At 43.1% G+C, this 16,839-nt stretch overlaps 1 long non-coding RNA gene across 1 annotated transcript in view; it reads left to right on the forward strand.

The window, feature by feature from the left end:
• Positions 1–7,038: 7,038 nt before the first annotated feature.
• The window catches only part of Gm30013, a 29,758-nt gene continuing 19,957 nt past the window's right edge, over positions 7,039–16,839 (forward strand). Inside the window, exons 1-2 of the long non-coding RNA XR_373740.2 lie at positions 7,039–9,129; positions 9,481–9,666. This is a non-coding gene — a long non-coding RNA (predicted gene, 30013). The remainder of the gene's footprint in view (positions 9,130–9,480; positions 9,667–16,839) is intronic.

Raw genomic sequence — 16,839 nt, forward strand, 5'->3', positions numbered from 1 at the left:
ATTTTGTAAAGATTGTGGGATTTTTAAAAGTTATTTATATTTTTAATGTAAGATCTTGGGGATGAATGAAAAAGGAAAGGTTGTGGCTTAAAAGTGATGTGTTTGTGTGTCAAGTTAACAGGGGTCAGTTGTACCTGATAGTTTATGTCAAATTGACACATGCTAGAGTCATCTGAAAGGAGGGAGCCTCAATTAAGAAAATGCCTCCATAAGATCAACCTGTAGGCAAGGCTGTAAGACATTTTCTTAATTAGTGGTTGTTGAAGGAAAGGCCTAGGCCCTTGTGGGTCATGCCATTCCTGGGCCGGTGATCTTGAACTGTAAGGAATCAGGCAGAGGCGAGGCATGAGGGTCCAGCCAGTAAGCCCCAGCCCTCCCTGGCTTCTGTGTCAGCTCCTGCCTCCAAGTTCTTCACTGTTTGCATTCCTGTCCTGGCTTCCTTGGATTATGATATGGAAGTGTGAGCCTAATAAAGCCTTCCCTTCCCAAGTTGCTAAATCCTAACTAAGACGTGTGTGTGTGTGTGTGTGTGTGTGTGTGTGTGTGTGTGTGTGTGTGTGTGTGTGTGTGTGTGTCTTAACCACCATGCTGTGGTGATCCATGTGTGTTTGGACACACCTAAAAAAATACATTAAATTTGTGTCTACCACCACGGACTACCATCTATTACCTTAAATAATTAATTGTCAGCCAGGTGGTGGTGGTGCACACCTGTGATCCCAGCATCTAGGAGGCCAAGGCAGGCAGATCGCTGAGTTTGAGTCCAGCCCGGTATATAGAGTAAGTTCCAGGACAGCCAGGACTACACAGAGAAACAGTGTCTCAATAAAACACAAAGACAAATAAACAAATCAATTGCCTAATTAATTAAATCAGTCATTCTTCATCCTCCAATAAAGAGCCAGTGAGAGCCTTTTAGATTTGAGATTCTGAACTGGATGCCGAGGAAATTACCAGGAAGCAAAACAGACCTGGCCTTAGTTCGCAGAGGGTAGGAGAGATGGATATTGTCCAAGTGGTCATACAGATAATTCCCGAATCACAATCTGAATGCTCTGTTGAAAGAAAAGGCTAGGGAGCAGAAGGAATGTGAGCCTCAGAGAAGAGGGTCAGCCCTCCTGGAGAAGGGCTGTAAAGCTTCGGGAGACGACCTTCAAGAACAGAGTGAAGACGTCTGACTCCTGAACGTTCGTAGCTAGATGAGAGCTTTGTTCTCCTACCCAGCCCTAATGCAGCTGTCACGCAGAAACTTTTGCTCTCACTTTAAGAGTGGCAGCATGGAGTTGCTACCTAAAGATGCTTGTTTAAAAATTCAGACAAGAGTTGATTGCTTCTGGAGTTGCTCAAGGCACTGGATGTCTTTCCTTTCCTTGATCTGTCATCTTCTGTCCCTGCCGTTTAAACAACCACTGCTCCCTAATCAATTACATCTCTTAGCGGGACTTTTTCAGCCACCTCCCTGCTTTTAGGATTGGCAGATAACTGTCCCACTGCTGTTGCCTGCTCTCAGCAAGACATGGAACTACCCAAGCAGTTTTTAGTCTTCCTTTGGTAGCCCCTATATATCCCATAGGCTTGGTTAGATCCCTTCAAGCACAGGACCTCAACATCTCTCCTGCACTGCCTTCAGTATGCCCGGCTGACACTATCACCCTTGTGTGGCCTGCCTATAGAGAGACAGACAGGCGAAGACTTGGGGAAATACATTCAATGCAGTAAGACATTAGTTGTGTATCACAAGATTCACAGGCAAATATAATGGAGACAGTAGAGGAGGTTAGCTGTATTTCAGTAGAGATCAAAGATTTCAGAGAATGAACAAAAAATTAAAACCCAACAGGACTTAACTAAGGGGTCTGTACAAGAGGCCAATGTTGGTTGTACTGATAATAAACAATCTCATGGTGTATCACCATGATTACAGAAAAATTAGGTTCATGGGTACCTCCAAGTCCTTTAGGATATTTGTGTGAGTTGGTGTGATAAGAAATTATATATATATATATACATATATATATATATATACATATATATGTGTGTGTGTATGTGTGTGTATAATGTATAATACATGTATATTATACATTATATACACAGAGAGATTTTCTCTGTGTGCACATGTGTACACGTGTGTGTGCACATGTATATAAAGGCCAGATGGTTGATTCTCTCTATTCTCATTGGTTCTGGGGATCAAGCTCAAGTTGTCAGGCTTGAACAACAAGTCCCCTTGTTCACTAAACTGTCTCACCAGTCCCAAATTCATTTCATTGCTGGGTAAATTTTAAACTTTTCTTAAGGTTTCGAGCCCAGAATATATAGCATTAAACATTAAAACCTGAAAACATGGACTGGGGAGATGGTTCAGCTGCTAAAAACACTGGCTGCTTGTTCTCCCAGAAGACCTGGGTTCAAGTCCCAGCAACCACATGGCAGCTCACAACTGTCTATAACTCTAGTTTCAGGGGATCCAGTACTTTCACAAAGACATACATGCAAGCAAAGCACCAATAGACATGAAATAAAAATGTTAAAGCCTGAAAAAATGAATAAAAATAAAATTGTAAGATTTTAAACTAAATTTAGAGATAATATATATGTTTATATCTGCTATATCAAATATTTGGAATATTTAGAAAGAATGGGAACATTCCAGTATATATTTTAAAAATCAATCCAATTTCACAATTCAATTTAAATGTAACTTAAGTAACTTGATTTATGATTATCAATTGGAAGCTATAAGACAATATAACTAAGCTTATAAACAATACAGACATCTAATTTTTATGGTATTTACAAACATTTGTAGGGGAAGCACTCATGCCACAGTGAACAAGTAGAAAGTGGAGGACCACTTCTAGAAGTGGATTTTCTCTTCATACTAGATGGGTCTTGAGTTTCAGACTAAATTAGGCTTTGTGGCAAGCCCCTTTACCCACTGAGCACTCTCACTGAACCAGTTTGAGGTCCACTCATGTGGAAGTTCCTTCCTTATTACATTTAAGGAGAGATATAGACACTTGGGAAAGTTTTTTTCTATTGAAAGTTTTTTATTGGATATTTTCTTTATTTACATTTCAAATATTTTCCCCTTTCTAGGTCTCCCCTTTGGAAACCTCCTATCCTATCCCCCATCCCCCTGTCTCTATGAGGGTACTCCCCGACCCTCTCATCTTCCTGGCCTAGCATTCCCCTACACTGGGGCATGGAACACCCTCAGGCCCAAAGACCTTTCTTCCCACTGATGTCCAACAAGGCTATCCTCTGCCACATATGCAGCCAGAGCCATGGGTCCCTCCATGTGTACTCTTTGGTTAGTGGTCCAGCTCTCGGGAGCTCCGGGGGGGTGGGGGGGTTCTGGCCTTTTGACACTGTTGCTCCCTCCATGAGGCTGCAAACCCCCTCAGCTCCTTCAGTCCCTTCTCCAACTCCTCCATCAGAGACCCCCACACTCAGTCCAATAGTTGGCTGCAAGCATCCACCTCTGTATTTGTCAGGCTCTGGCAGAGCCTCTCAAGAGACAGCCATATCAGGCTCCCACCAGCAAGCAGTTCCCAGCATCCAAAATAGCATCCAGGTTTGGTGATTGTATATGGGATGGATCTGCAGGTGGGGCAGTCTCTGGATGGCCTTCCCTTCAGTCTCTGTTCCACACTTTGTCTCCATATTTCCTCCTGTGATTATTTTATTCCTCCTTCTAAGAAGCACTGAAGCATTCACACTTTGGTCTTCTTCTTGAGCTTCATATGGTCTGTGAATTGAATCTTGGTTATTCCGAATTTTTGGGCTAATATCCACTTATCAATGAGTACATACCATATGTGTTCTTTTGTGACTGAAATACCTCACTCAGGATGATATTTTCAAGTTCCACCCATTTGCCTGAGAGTTTCATGAAGTCATTGTTTTTAATAGCTGAGTAGTATTCCATTGTGTAAATGTACTACATTTTCTGTATCCATTTCTTTGTTGAAGGACATCTGGGCTCTTTCCAGCTTCTGGCTATTATAAATATGGCTGCTATGAACATAGTGGAACATGTGTCCTTATTACCTGTTGGAGCATCTTCTGGGTATATGCCCAGAAGTGGTATAGCTGGGTCCTCAAGTAGTACTATATGCAATTTTCTGAGAAACCACCAGACTGATTTCCAGAGTGGCTGTACCAGCTTGCAATCCCACCAGCAATGGAGGAGTGTTCCTCTTTCTCCACATCCTCAAAAGCATCTGCTGCCACCTGAGTGTTTGATCTTAGCCATTCTGACTAGGTTGAGGTGGAATCTCAGGGTTGTTTTGATTTGCATGTCCCTGATGACTAAGAATGTTGAATATTTCTTTAGGTGCTTCTCAGCCATTTGAGTTTCCTCAGTTGAGAATTCTCTGTTTAGCTCTGTTCCCCATTTTTAATAGGGTTATTTAGTATATCTTTATAAATACCTTTAAACACAGTTTAATTCAGAAGTAAAAAACATCTTGAACACACTGTAAAAATCTACACAACCTACAAATAGAATAACAAGATGTGTAGGTTAAACCTAAAGGCTTGAGGGAACACTATGTTGTGAATTTTATAAAATGTTTCAATTTTGATAGACCAAGAATTTGTTTCTAAGACCTTTAAATCTCCACAAGAGCCAGAAGAAAAAAAATTCTCATTGAGAACCGCATTTATGAATGATTCGTCAATCTTTATTCTACTGAGTACTGTGGGAGGTCAAGGGTCAAGTCTCACCAAAGTGTTACTTACTTTTTGTTTTATTAAAAAATGTTTCCATCAACCATTTTATATCTTTCTTCCACTGAGTGACTTTCTGATTTGCCCTGCATTTATAAAAAGCAGAATTAAATACTGGGGCGCTATCACTTGTTGTTTGTAGTTGAGAAAGCTGTGAGGAACGTGTGGCCTGGAACCTAGCTTCTTGAAGACATCGGCTCAGAATCTTGATAGGCAAAATCTCACAAGGTCCCACACCTAGAGGAAGAGCTACAACCGATTAATAGCTGCTAAGAGAGAAAGTCAATCTTTTCCAGGGACGAGTTTCTAAATAGGCTAAGTCCTGAGTGGTCAGCTCGTCAGCCCTAAACACATGTGCATGTGAGCAAGTCTAAACGGACTCATCAGATTGTGTTTGTGTATATGTGTGTGTATGTTTGAGTGTGCACGTGTGTATGTGTATGTTTGTGTGTGCATGTGTGTGTGTGTGTGTTTGTGTGTGCATGTGTGTATGTGTGTGTAAAACAATAATAATTGAATTTGAGAGGTAGGGGACACAGAAAGAATTAGAGGAAAGAAAGGGATAGAAGTGATATAATACTCTTGTATAAAATTCTCAAAACATTCAATTAAAAAGTAAGCATCAATAAATTTAAAAATGCAAAAGATGAAGTAACTAAAATCAGAGAAAAAGGAAGAAAGAAAGAAAGAAAGAAAGAAAGAAAGAAAGAAAGAGAGAGAGAGGGAGGAAGAAAGGAAGGAAGGAAGGAAGGAAGGAAGGAAGGAAGGAAGGAAGGAAGGAAGGAATTCATTCCTGTCTCAGAATGTGTGGGAAACACTTTCAAATCTAGACGCCTTGAGCATAGTTCTTTCTTAGTTCCTGAGTTGATTGTCTGAAAACAAGGTAGGCTCTGAAGCCTGTTGTGGACATAGCAACCGTGAGTGTATTTTTGTCTTCTTTGTAAGGTCAGCACCCTACCTGGAGGGCTAAAGTAACTAAGCTTATTTTCTAGTCCTCATCAATGATGTGCCCTACAGAACTTTTGTTTTCACAAGTCATGCATAGTCTAGTCTTAAGAAGTCAGGCAGGTCACTTAACAAGAAAACTTGACTGAGAAGAACCTTTAATTAAAATACAGTTACACTCAAATTTGAGGTTCAGGGGCCTGGAGTTAGGACTTGCATATCAGGCATGAGGCCCTGTACAAAATATGAGTTAAATAAAATAAAAACCAAATTAACATTAAAATAAGGAGAATCAGACTTCATCATGACTTTTCATGGATTCAGCCCCTGCTTTCGTGTCCTTTGCAGGTAATCAAAGCTCCATCTTTACAAGGTTTGGGGTTAGTCAGGCCTCACAAATAAAGTATGCACTGAGCCACACCCTGTGGACATCAGACTGCTTTGATCCAGGTAATGCTAAAACAACTGGCAGAAAGACAGCAGCCAGCACTGGACATAGGACAAGGTCAGTGGTGACTGGCAAGGCGTGGCCTGAGCAAGCTCTTATGAGAGAGTACACAGCCCATGCTGGGCTTTGTGGTCCGGATGTGTGCAGGGGGCCCCTGGGCAGCTGCTCCCTCGGTGCCAGAGCAAGTGGGACAGCTGCAGTGGACAAGCCAAAGAGCCACCTCAAAGGCACACTGTGCCCAACTTCAAACATGCAGTCTCACGCAGACAGCTGAAGAACAGCAGCAGCGACAGCAGCAGCAAGGACAACAAATGGCCCCCAGTCCCCTGGCAGGGAGGGTGGGGTGACTCTATTGTGCAGAGTCCCACAAAGCTTTTCTGGGCAGCTGCGCTCACCAGCCAGCTCAGAGATATCTTTACATGTGAATGGCCTGGATGGGGCTCTGGTCACAGGTCACATAAACGTTTCCTTAGCTCAGCCAGAGGAAACCGAAAGCGCTGAAATCGTATTAACTCGTGTCTGGAAGAACAATCTAGACAATTTTGCTACGTCCCTCATCTGCCTGATTTCTGGACAGTGCTGTGCAAATTTGCGTCCCACTCCCTTGTTTTGCTGCTGCTGACTGTAGCCAAGACTCCAGGTCCGGAGAAATGGCTCAGTCAGTACAGTGCTCATCATCCAACCACGTGGCTCTGAGATGGATCTCTAGCACCCATGGAAAACCCTGTGGTCCTATATGAGGAAGACAAAGATAGGAAGATCCCTGGGGGCTACTGGCCTGTCAGTCAGGCCAAACTGGCAAACTCTAGAGGGAGGGACGGAGGGGGAGGGAGGGAAGAAAGAGAGAGAGAGAGAGAGAGAGAGAGAGAGAGAGAGAGAGAGAGAGAGACTCTAGCTCTGTGGCTGTCAGCCTAAGTGTACAGAATCAGACACAAACACTGTTCTCACCCTGTGGGTTGAGACCCCTTTGGCAAACCTCTAGCTCCAAAATCTACTTACATTAAGATTTAGAGCAACAGCAAAATTACAGTTATGAAGTAGCAATGAAGATAGCTTTATGGTTGGGGGTCGCCACAGCAAGAGGAACTGTATCAAAGAGTTGCAGCTCTAGGAAGGTGAAGAACCCATGTTCTATCCTGTCCACTTCATTTACTGGGCTGCAATGGTGTCTTCCCCAAAGCTGCACGTCGGGAGAAATGGACCTTCTTGGTAGGTGTGTACTTGCTGCTCTGAACTCTCATGAAAAACAATGAAAACTCTCAGGAGTAAGACACACAGGGACACCCCCACCAGAAAGCCACTTTGATACAAATTACATGGATACCTCTAAGAAGGTATGCACCCCAGCTCTCTATCACTGCCCTGTTATTGCTGTAAGCACTCAGCACCTGTCACCTGTACCAAACCCATGGATGTGTGGTGCCAGGGTCACTGTGGTTTCAAAGCCCATCAGACAATTTCTCTCAGCTGTTCAGTCTGTGCACTTCCTTGATGCCTCCGAAGATACCTGAAAGCAGTTCCTGTTGAGGATGCAGGAGGGGTGGGTGGGGTGTTTTTGTTTAGTTTGTCTATATTGTTCTCATTTTATTAGGACCAAGCTGGTGAAGTCTGTGGCAATGTGCCTCAAGTGTGGGAGGCTTACTCCCCAACACACACACACACACACACACACACACACTTCAGTCAACTATAGAAAAAGAAAGGTTGGGCAGGTTTTCTTTCTATCATAATGCAGTCACTTGGCCAGTCAGCCCTCAGAAGAAGACAATACAAATTAATTTCTTACACAGCTCTGGGCATTTGAAAAGAGGAAAAAAATATGTTCGATTTCTTTTTCAAGAGTCTAAGAAGAAATACACAGGAGACACTATCCCTATACATAGAATTACTGATATCATCGAGTTCCTTATGCATGGTTTTGTCATTCATTCTTTTGTTTTGAAGCTTTGATTTTCTTTGTTTCTACTGAGTATATTTGAATCCCACCCCACTTCCTCGGTCATTCGTTATATGATAGCTGCTAGTCTCAGAAACAACTTATCTTAGTACCAACGCTGGGTGTGCACCCCTCAGACTCCTCGGGGCATTGAGTGAGCAGGAATTTAGGAGTTTATCATTAGCATCCAGAGACACCAAACAGAGTTTTAGATGCAGAAGAGCAGAGGGCAAAACAGACTGCTCTGTTTGCTCTTGCTTGCTGATGATTATGCTAAAGCTAAGTGTAACATTGTTGCCATTTTCATGATACCCGGTCAGGAATGACTTTCTATATCTGGAGGGCTTTCAACATTCTTAATGGAAGCTCTGGGATTTGCTTGTTTGTGGCCCTAGAGAGGTAAGTGCCCCAGCCACTGAACGCCATCCCCAGCCCTAAATAGAAACTAACAGTGAAGCAATGTCTTCTCCTAACTCTTGAGAATCTGTTTATTGTGTCTTTGATTATAACGGGTCAAAGTCTCTCCTCTAAGTCTGGGTGTGTCTTCTTTCTCTAGGTGTGAGGTTTACAAGGTTCATCATTGTTGGAGCTCTTCCAGTGGCTAAGTAATATTCCACATTCCACAGTGTGGTATGGCACAGTGTTCACTCCCCTCACTCGTATGTGAAGATGTTTCCATTCGTATTAGCCACTTTCCTCCTTGCCATGACAAAATGCCTGGCAGAAACAGCTTAAGGGAGGGGAGCTTTATTTGCACTGAAGAATTAGGAGATCCACCGTCCATCACGTCAGGGAAGGCATTATGTCTGGGAACACAACTTGTTTCGGAGGGCAGTCAGTTTGGGCGGCAAAGGAGGCTTCCTCCAGTTAGGCTAAAGGCAGCCCATAAATGTTTTATGACATCCCAAAGCAGCATTGTGATCTAGGGACAAGTATTTGAGCACAGGAGCCCGCTGGGGGGATATTTCACGTGCAAACCGTAGTGCTGACCTTCCGCTTCTGTGTAAGAGCCGCCAAGTCAGCTACCTTTTGAGGGAAAACAGCCTAAATCTTACTTGCAACAGAGGTATATGCCTTTAAGATGAGGGTTCATGAAAATTTTTAACTAAACTCACAGTGTGTGTACAGTCTTTAGGTATATGCAAGTAGTTATTCTCTCTCTGGCATTAAATTTCAAACGCTATTAAAAACCAGAACATAGCGGAGAATTTATATGGAAGCATCAGCTACAATTTCATGTCTATTAGAGGCAGCCAATATTGTAATAAGCAACATCCAGACATTAGCCACAGGGCCCCAGGAGATTTTACGTGATGGGAGACAGGAGGAAACTATTGTTTTTGTACAAATATACAATTTTCTGCATGAATTACATAATCCGTGCTGCAATAACCCCTAATTTTGCATTTTATGACAGAAACGGTACCTCGTGGGTGGCGATCTAGTCCCTTTTCTTTTACATCGTAAGCACTGAGTCTCATCTGCTCACCAGTGATCACCTGTCAGCTGAAGTCATCAGATTGTCTTCGAGCCCCACCACACCTCCAACCCCACTGGACTGTTTTCTCAATGGAGGACTTTTCTTCTTGAAAGCAGTAATCAGGTAGGTAATGCCAAGATATTCCCAGACGCCTACTTTGTTTCTCTCTACGCCTTTGCTTCACAGCTCCTCTGAGTTCCTGTTCCTTCTCTGCCAGCCCTGTATCCTCAGCAAATAGAAAGTAGGTTCTCTTGCCCACCCATGAATGGAGACTTTTAACAGCCTGTAACCTCAGGCCCCCTGGGTGCAGGGGGTTGTAATCACAGTCTGTTGAATGTGATGGTATAAGGGGTGGTGGCTTCCTAAATGTGAACTTGAATTATTTGTCTGGGGACTGGAAGACACGGCTGCATATCTGTGTCCCCTGGTAGCAGGAGCCTGACATGATACTGTGAGTCTCTCTGCTGGTTTGGCATTGCATCCTGGTGTGTAGCATGGGGTGGTAGGGACTGGAGAAGAATGAGAACAAAGATCGCTATGGTAGGCTCCTTACTCCTTATTTGGAAGTCACAACAGTCACTAGCCAGAGTTCCCAGACAAAGCTGCTATTTACCAATATCCTGCCTCTACCCAAGTCCTGTAGGGCCAACATAGTGGCTCATATTACTGCATGCTGGGGGTACTCTAAACATTTTACCCAATCCCAACAAAATTCCACAGGAATTCCATTCACACCCAGTTTTACTGATGAGGAAACTGAAGCTTGACAAGGTTGTGGTTACCCAGCTCATGAAGGGCAACAGTGAGGTCCAAGCTAGGTGCGCAAACTCCAAGCTAGCTATGTGTTCAACTTCTTTTTTTTTTTTTTTTTTTTAAATAATAAAAATTCAAAATATATTTGCAAATGCTTTGGCCATATTGGTAGGCTTTTTTCTTTTTTTTTTTTTTCCATTTTTTATTAGGTATTTAACTCATTTACATTTCCAATGCTATACCAAAAGTCCCCCATATCCACCCACCCCCACTCCCCTGCCCACCCACTTAGGGGCCATTTTTAATGGTTCTTTGAATGTCCTAGGAACTGCACAGTACTCTGATGCAGGCCTCTGTTTCCTGTGCCTGCCCCTAAAACCTCTACCACTTCTGGGCTGTCACAGTCACAGCGAAGTGACTCTGATCACCTCTTTTACACCAGGACTCACCAGACCTCAGTTCTCCTCCTGTGGAGTCTGTTTTGGTCTTCATGGTTTCCTATGGGTCTGTCAGCCTGCCAGACATCCTACAGTGTGAGCCCCAATCTCCTTCCAGTGTGTAGAAATCCCCACTGTACCATCCCTCAGTCTCCCCAGGGTCTAGAACTCACCTTTTAAACAAAGAATCTCATTCTAACAGCCGGGCATTAAACATAAACTAAGACTAAGCCAGGTGCCCAGTGAAGTGGACCACTTGGGATAGGAAAACTTATTCTCTTCCCTCCTTTTATTTAGTTATTTTTTATTTTAATAGTACAAATTTGGGGAGTAGTATCACAATTTGATACATGGACATAGAATGAAATGATCAAACCAGAAATACTTAATATTTTCCTTAAACTTCTGTTTTCTTCTTTTTTCTTTCTCTTTTCCCTTTTCTCTTTTCTCTTTTCCTTCCTTCCTTCCTTCCTTCCTTCCTTCCTTCCTTCCTTCCTTCCTTCCTTCCTTTGTTGTTGTTGTTGTTGTTGTTATTGTTGTTGTTGTTGTTGTTGCTAAGAGTAGATTCCAGGGCCCTTCACATGCTAAGCACATTGCAATACTGACATCCCAGATTTAATGACTTCTCATGAGTATAGAACATTCCTGTGAGTTCTAAGTGTTGCCAAGGTCTTGCAGCTCTTGATGAGTTTAACTCAAGGATCTAAGATGCCAAATGACCCATGGTCACCAAAGCCACCCCAAACCTGTTCTGAGTTCATTGTCTCCTACTCAAAAAGGTAAGAAATCATACACAAGGAATGAGGCAAGTGAAAACACACACAAATACACATGTACACATATATACACACATACATATACATACACACACATATACACACTAAATTAATTTATTAATTAATTAAATTTTAAGTGAAATTAAAAAAAGTGAGAAGGAACTCTTGAGAGTAGAAAGAGGCTCCAGGAAAGAAATAAGACTGTGAAACCCTGCCCAGTGGTCTTCTATGGATTTTACAGAAAGAGCAAGAATCAGACTGAAGTGCTTTGTTGAAACTACATTTTCAAGCACCTGAGGACAAAGCCAATGTAGAGATTGCACAGGTCATCCATTCAGGGGATGGTGCCTGTATATTACCTGACTATCAAAGGACCCACCACGAGCCCTACCATTACTGTACCAGGGGAGCCTAACTCCTGCCTCGGAACTTGTACTTATTAATCGGTAATGTGATATTATCCATTCGTGTAGAAAACGTACAATGTAAAATATAAAATTTATGTATAAACTGTGTAATGACTGAGTCAAGATTACATTTTCTTCTTGTTTCTTTGTGTTTAAAGCCTTTCAGCTCCTCTTTCTCATTATTCATAAAATGTACAATGGGGCTGTTGTGACCTCTAGTCAGCCAGCTGTACAGTAAAATATGAGAGCTATTTGCTTCCCCCTAAACCGTGTTTGATGGCTATCATCTAACCTCTATAGACTCCACCACAATTTCATTTTCCTTGGTCTACCTACCCTCAAGACTGTGCTTCCCACTTAGATGACACCAACTGTCTACTGTCACCTCTAAGCTTCTGGCTTGCTCCATTACAAAAGTGGGGTGTACAGCTGAACATCTAGTAGAACTGAAAAATCACAAAAGCCTCCTCCCCTCCACTGCACTAAGTAGTCTTAACTATGGAACTATGGAGGAATAGAAAAATCAGCAAGCCTTGCTTCACGCTCTCTTCTTACAGCACAGATGGCAAGAGCGTGTGTGTGTGTGTGTGTGTGTGTGTGTGTGTGTTTCTAAAGCAAGGGCAATGGACTAATTATTGTCTGATCTTTGAATTCCACAAAGGAAAGCAAGTGATTTCTGTCTCTCTTCATGGCTTAAGAAAGGGTTAAGTACGGGCCTTTGACCTATTGCTTTGTGGGTGGCCCCAGTGACCACTGTGACCCAAGGCTGGCCAAAGAAAAGGGAATGAAGAAGGTATGGGTTTGTGCTGAACTTAAGCTTGAGGCCCCCCCCCACCCAAAAATGAAGAGAAAAAGAATGAAAGAAAAGAGAGCCCTGAAGCATATTTCTTCCTCGGTTAATTAAGCACAGACAGGGAATTTATGGGTCAGTGTGTGGAGACCAAGGAGACATTTTCCATTTTTTCTTACCTATGGCCATGGCACCGGAATGCGGTGGGAGCCTGGATGTCCATAAATAGTCTGGCTCCAGCTTAACGGAGACAATTTCTTTCACAGGCACAGAGTTAGCATGTGCTAAAAATGACAATGCCATCCAGCGTCAATCGTTCCAGGGAGACCCTTCGTTCCTAGTCACAGCAATGAAGCCGCTGGTGGGTGGTCCCCGCCGCGGGTCGCTCCCATTATCATCTCATTGTGGCAACGAGGCCCGCTGCACTTTGGAACTCTCTGGCATGTTAAAAGCCTTTCATGCGTTCGAGTGGCTTGACATTCATATTTATACATCTTGCTTGCATGGCAGCCCAACCTCTATTCTTGGGATCACCATCCTTTGTGTCTTCGAGGTCACACCCCATTTAAGCAAGAATTGTAATATACCCTGAGAACACCAAGCCGTCATAACTCAGCTCTGTGATCCAGATTCCCCCTGGGGCTTCACACTCTGACTCGTGATTCTCAAAGTCAAAGTGTGGCCTAAACTCCTTGAGTTGAAAGAATTTTGAGTTTAACCTTAGAAAGAGGGGTTTCCTGTGGAAATGAAGCAAATTTTGTAGTCATTGATATATATATATATGTGTGTGTATAATATTGTATATTAGTATATTATATATGTATATATAGTATATACAATATTGTATATTATATTAGTATATAGTATATACATATATATTATATATGTATATATATGCATATTTCTTACATTTATATATATCATTGAAAAGCAAGAGTGGCTGTCTGTATCAGAAGATTAGACACCACAGCAGACTCCTGACATTTGGTGGGTTGTGAATTCTACTTAGTTTCAACCCCATACCTTTATCTCACCTATGCTCTGGCCTCACTCTTCTGCATTCTGTCCTTACAGCCAGAATGAATTTTGAGCAACCATGAGGCCAGCTTTCCCACAGCCTGCACAATAAACAGCAGCATCCAGAGAGTAGTCTAGAAGAATCCCCACTGTTTTCTGTAACCTGAAAAGGCCTTGCTCCCTCATTTATCTGGACCACACCTCATTTTCTCTTTGTCTTCCATTTCTCTGAGCTTCTGTTCCTCCTTGAAATCTGAAGATGTGATAGTTTTTTCTCTCCCAGTGTATTCCTTTAGGAGGCCTCTAAGTTTGAATCAGGTACCCCTCACGCACCCCAACATGGTCCTTCCTATACCTCACAACCCATGGGACTTACTGTAAACTAGCTGTCCCGCAGTTTCCATTACCCACCAGCCCCTTGAGAGCAGGGATTATCTCTTCTCTTTCTCTGGCTCTCTAGAGATTCCACTAATCTATGAAGAATGAGCAAGAAGCTGGGGATCAAATAAATATGTGTAAATCATACTTGAAGGAACCATCTATGTCAAGAGCCTCGACCCAACAGGGTAATGAGTAGGTTCTCATCAGCCCTTTGAAGGCTATGAAGAGCAGATGACATTCGAGCCAGGGAGCTCTGAGACGTGGAATAACCCAGCAGTTGTGAAATGACAGAGAGCAGGCTCGTTGCTGTTTCCAATTGCCTGTGGCATGGCATGCTGGCCACTGTTTGCCTGGGCACAGGTTAGTTTGTTTGCTTTCATAGTTCATTTACCATTTCCCTTGTACAGAGATGAGTGGTGACATTAAAATACTTCCTTCCTCCAAAGCCACCAAGGGCCCTAAGAAGACTTTTATACCAAACTGTAGAATGAGTCCCAAGGAGGTCCCAGGAGGCAGGAATATGATGGGTATAGTCAGGCTGTTATCCTTGAAATAGACCCTCCCAGGGCTCATGGTGGTATTTTTATTGGCTGCTCTATTAAATATGAAAGCACGTTCTTGGCCAGCCTCTGGGTGAGAGCCTGAGATGTGGCTGGGTGAGATATTCTGGCAAGAGAGTGGAGAATGGACGGGTTTCTTGGTTCTCAGATGGGTAAGTTCCTGGGTCTTCCCCATTATTGCTCCCTGGGGTACTAGGTACAGCAGGTTGCCAGCCTCTCCCTGATCTTTGGATGGCCTTTAAGGGTTACACGAATGCTCACAAGATTCTTCTAATGAATTCCCACCATTTATTTCAAGCACTTACCTTAGATGGCTTGGGGAAATTTTAGTAGCATATGAACTCTAGACAGACCACCTGCCTCCGTGCACCACATGCACCCAGCACTGGTTTCACATTCACACAAGATGGGATAAGGTATAGTTCTTGAGTGGTTGCCAACTGCTCAAGCAGGCTATGGGAACATTGGACATGGAAACACTCTTGTGGGGGCCCTCTTAATACTGTGACCTGACTGTCAAGTGTGCCCTAGGTTTGCTCTGTCATAGATGGCTTCACCTGAAGGCCCTTCCTGAGACACCTTTTGAAGGATTCAGCAGTGGTTTATAAAAAGACATGGTAGGATATTTAAAGCCTAAGGGTGTAAAATCTTCAATCTCATCTGAAGTCCAGTTGTCTTCTTGCAGTAAGCAAGCTCTGGCTCACTTCCCCTCGTGGACAGGGTGTCCTCCATGTGAGCTCCTAATGCAGTGAGATTCTTGAGATGCCTTTGCTGTTATCCACCTTCCTCTCATTTGACCACCTTAGTGTTTCCCAGCTTTGCTGGAGGTGTTTTAACGACACAACACTGTCTTTGTAGCTCTTGGCATTCCTAAAATGGCCTCCATGCTGCACTGGTCCCTGGGGATCATCACCCAGCACCAAAGATAGTTGTGGTCTGTCCCTGTAGGAGTTCCATCATCAGAGTGCTCCCTCAGATCTTATGCCTACACCCCCATAAGATGCACCTGGATGCACCCCCAAATCCGTGAAGGCAACCCGTGACCCCTAGTGTTAGCCAGACAAAAGCTTCACTTTGGAATAGAAGTGAAGCCAAGTTTAAAGGTCTCATGGGGGCTCTCCCCAGGCCCATCATGTACTTTGATCAACTGCTGGCACCTGGGCAATTCTTAGTGAAACCTTAGACCCACTAAAGACAGTCAAAGATCAACACTCTGCTCCCGACACCTGTTCTGGACAATTAATCAACATGAACTATGAGGAAGACAAGTCATGTGTACATTAATAGGTCAATGATCTTTTAATACTTCGCCTTGAGTAGCACACTGGCACATATAAAGACACATATACATGTATATATGTATACACATATGTGTATATATGCATATATATATATATATATATATGTGTGTGTGTGTGTGTGTGTATGTATGTGTATGTATCTACATTTTTCTGAGTATGACTAATACTGGTGATGATGATTACATGGAAGAGACACATTCATCTTTGATACTGTCCCTTGACTGATAGAAAGAAATGCCATCTTATCTTGAATCCATGAGCTGTTACAATTTTATAATGTGATAGAAACAAGGAGCAGATGTAGAAAACAAACAAATGTGATAGCTTTGAGCTTTTCTATGCACCCTAACAGATAAAATAAGCATTGTCAGAGGAAGAGGCTGTGGGCTGAGGTGGAAGCAGGGCACTGCTTGAGCAAGGGTGTCTGTGAAGAGGAGCCATGTGAGCCAAGGCCTGAAGGAGAGTAGGAGGCACACACAGACCCGAGGGAAGAATGCTTCACACCATCTGGGTAGCAGGTGCAGTGGTCTTAAGATGGGAATGAATGTGGCTGAGGACAGAAAGGCTGGAGTATACAGAGAAACATCGAAGAGGAGATGACAGGAGCAGGGCAGGGCAGCCATCTTGGATTACTTGAAGCCTAATTCAAAGACAGCAGAAAGCGCTAGGCATGGGAAACATAACCTGGTTTACGCTTCAGGGATATCTGCCTTGTGCAAGATGAACAATAGGCGGCATGGTGGCAGCAAGAAGGCAGAAAGAAGCAAAGGTTTGGATGATAAGTCCTGATACTCCGGCTACAGAAGTTGTGGTACTGGGTAGAGGTCAATGTGAGGATGTGTTTTGAAAGCAGCATCACTAGAACATATTCATG

The sequence above is a fragment of the Mus musculus genome, chromosome 1, assembly GCF_000001635.26.
Source record: "Mus musculus strain C57BL/6J chromosome 1, GRCm38.p6 C57BL/6J".
NCBI classification, from domain to species: domain Eukaryota; kingdom Metazoa; phylum Chordata; class Mammalia; order Rodentia; family Muridae; genus Mus; species Mus musculus.